General features: G+C 34.6%; 1 non-coding gene across 1 annotated transcript; it reads right to left on the bottom strand.

Annotated features, from left to right (window-relative positions):
* Positions 1 to 1545: 1545 nt before the first annotated feature.
* LOC132487238 (U6 spliceosomal RNA) lies at positions 1546 to 1652 on the bottom strand. The gene has a single exon (XR_009531538.1). It is a non-coding gene; the product is annotated as a U6 spliceosomal RNA (small nuclear RNA).
* Positions 1653 to 3599: the final 1947 nt, after the last annotated feature.

Consider the following 3599-nt stretch of genomic DNA (forward strand, 5'->3'; position numbering starts at 1 on the left):
ACAAGATACCACAGACTGGGCGGCTTAAATAACAGAAATTAATTTTCTCACAGTTCTGGAGGCTGGAAGTGTAAGATCAAGGTGCTGGAAAATTTAGTTTCTGGTGAGGACTCTCTTCTTGACTTGTATACAGTCACCTTCTCACTGTGTCCTCACATGGCTTTTCCTCTGTGTGTGTCCTCTTCTTATGATACCAGTTGTATTGGATCAAGGCTCCACCTTATGACCTCATTTAACCTGAATTATTTCCATTTTCGAATATAATCACATTGGAGGTTAGGGCTTCACATATGAATTTCGAGAGGACACAATTCGGTCCATAACAATGTTTTTTGTTCATTTTTAAAATGGGATTTTTTTAAACTGGAGTATAGATGCTTTACGATATTGTACTAGTTTATACTGCACAGCAAAGTGAATCAGCTATATGTATACATATATCCCTTCTTTTTTGGATTTCCTTCTCATGTAGGTCACTACAGAGCACTGAGTAGAGTTCCCTGTGCTATACAGTAGGTTCTCATTAGTCATCTATTTTATACATAGCATCAATAGTGTATATATGTCAGTCCCAATCTCCCAATTCATCCCACGCCCCCTTCCCCTTTGGTATCCATACCTTTGTTCTCTATGTCTGTGTCTATTTCTGCTTTGTAAATAAGATCCTCTATATCAATTTTTTTCAGTTTCTGCCTATATGTGTTAATATATGATATTTATTTTTCTCTTTCTGACTTACTTCACTCTGTATGACAGTCTCTAGGTCCATCATGTCTCTCCAAATGACCAAATTTCGTTCCTTTTTATGGCTGAGTAATATTCCATTGTATATATGTACCACATCTTCTTTATCCATTCCTCTGTTGATGGACATTTAGTTTGCTTCCATGTCCTGGCTATCATAAATAGTGTTGCAATGAATATTGGAATGCATGTGTCTTTTTGAATTATGGCTTTCTCTGGGTATATGACCAGTAGTGGGATTGCTGGGTCGTATGGTAGTTCTATTTTTAGTTTTTTAAGGAATCTCCATACTGTTCTTCATAGTGGCTGTATCAGTTTACATTCCCACCAACAATGCATGAGAGTTCCCTTTTCTCCACACCCTCTCCAGCATTTATTGTTTGTAGATTTTTTGATGGTGGCCATTCTTACTGGTGTGACGTGATACCTCATTGTAGTTTTGATTTGCATTTCTCTATTAATTAGTGATGTTGAGCATCTTTTCATGTTGGTCATCTGTGTGTCTTCTTTGGAGAAGTGTCTATTTATGTCTTCTGCCCATTTGTTGATTGGGTTGTTTGGTTTTTTTGATATTGAGCTGCATGAGCTGTTTGTATATTTTGGAGATTAATCCTTTGTCAGATGCTTCATTTTCAAATATTTTCTCCCATTCTGAGGGTTGTCTTTTCATTTTGTTTATGGTTTTCTTTGCTGTGGAAAAACTTTTAAGTTTAATTAGGTCCTATTTGTTTTTATTCCCATTCCTCTAGGAAGTTGGTCAAAAAAGATCTTGCTGTGATTTATGTCAAAGAGTGTTCTGCCAAAAATATGGAAAGCTTCACAAATTTGCATGTCAGCCTTGCACAGGAGCCATGCTAGTCTTCTCTTTATCATTCCAATTTTAGTGTATGTGCTGCCAAAACGAACACTAAAATGGGTTGTTTTATTTTTTGTTGTAGACATGTAGGAGTTCTTTATATATTCCAGATATTAATGTCTTGTAATATATATGATTTACAAACATTTCCTCCCATTCTGTAGGTTGCCTTTCAGTCTGCTGATTGTATCGTTTGATGCATAGAATTTTAAACTTTTGGTGTCATTCAGTTTACCTATTTTTACTTTTGTTGCGTGTTCTTTTGGTATTATATCCAAGAAATCATTGCCAAATCCAATGTCATTAAGCTTTCCCTCTATGTTTTCTTCTAAGAGTTTCTTCCTTTTTTTTTTTTAATGTGGCTATCCAATTTTACTATTTTTTGCAGAAAAGACTTTTTTCCCCACTGAATGATCTTGGCCCCCTTGTCAAAGATTATTTGACCATATATATGGGGATTTATTTCTGGACTCTCTATTCCATTGGTCTATATGTCTGTCTTTATGCCAGTACCACACTGTTTTGATTAATTTATATTTGTAGTAAGTTTTGAAATCAGGAATTGTGAATTCTCCACCTTGTTCTTCCTTTTCAAGATTGTTTTGACTATTTGGAGCTCCTTGAGATTCTATATGGATTTTAGGATGGATTTTTTTGTTTCTATAAAAAAGTCTTTGGGATTTTGATAGAGAAGCATTGAATCTACAAATCACCATTGGTAGTATTCTTAACAATGTTAAGTCTTCTAATCCATGAGCATGGGATCTCTTTACAATTTTTTATGTCTTCTTTTGTTTCTTTGAGCAATATTTAATAGTTTTCAGTGTACCAGTTTTTTGCCTCCTTGGTTAAGTTTATTCCTATGTATTTTACTCTTCTTAATGCAATTATAAATGGAATTGTTTTTTAAATTTCCTTTTCAGAATGTTGATTGTTAATTTATTGAAATGCAACTGATTTTTTTGTGTTGATTTTGTATCCTACACCTTTGTTGAGTTCATTTACTTGTTTTGTTTACTAGTTTTCTTGTGGAATCTTTCAGTTTTTCTACATATAAGATCATGTTGTCTGTGAACAGAGATGATTTTACTTCTTCCTCTCCTATTTGGACACCTTTTGTTTCTTTTTCTTGCCTAATTGCTCTGGTTAGGATTTCTAGTACTATGTTAGGAGAGGCAAAAGTGGGCATGCTTATCTTGTTCCTGATCTTAGAGGAAAATGTTTCATATATTTTTAATGTTTTTTGGGGGTTGTTTTTGTTGGGAGGCCAGGCTGGGTCCTATTACTCCATCTTGTCCAGGAGCAGAAATTCTTGAAGATTTATTGTGAAAAATGTCAAAGGTATAGAATAGTTGAAAGAATGATACAATGATTACTTATATACCTGCCATCTAGATTCAATAACTGTCAGTCTTTTTGCTGTATGTGTATATTTATATGTATATATGCCTTGTATGTATATTTTCTGAACAATTTGAAACCAAATTGTAGAGACATCATGACACATCACTCCTAAATACATTAGAATGCAACTCTTAAAAATAAAGAGATATTCCTGCATAATCATAGCACCATTATCACACCTAAGACTATTAAATCATTTTCTATTATCATCTGTATTAGTTATGCACTGCTGTATAACACATTACTCCAAATCATAGCAACTTAGAACAACAAACATTTATCTCACAGTTTCTGAATGTTAGAAATTTGATAGCAGAATAGCTGGGTGGTTCTGGTTCAGGGTTTCTCATGAGGTTGCAGTAATTCTGTTGGTTGAAGCTGCAGTCATCTCAAGACCTGAATAAAGTTGAAGATCCACTTTCAAGCTCATTCCATGGTCTGGATGTTTCAGGTCCTTGCTTCATTGCTCTATGCATAGGCTACCTGAATGTTCTCATGGCATGGTAATTAGCTTTGCCCAAAACAAGGGCTCTTAGAGCGAGAGAGTGCAAGAGAGTACCCAGGATGGAAGCTGTAATCTTTTATAACCTAATTG

Source organism: Mesoplodon densirostris, chromosome 3 (assembly GCF_025265405.1).
Source record: "Mesoplodon densirostris isolate mMesDen1 chromosome 3, mMesDen1 primary haplotype, whole genome shotgun sequence".
NCBI classification, from domain to species: Eukaryota; Metazoa; Chordata; class Mammalia; order Artiodactyla; family Ziphiidae; genus Mesoplodon; species Mesoplodon densirostris.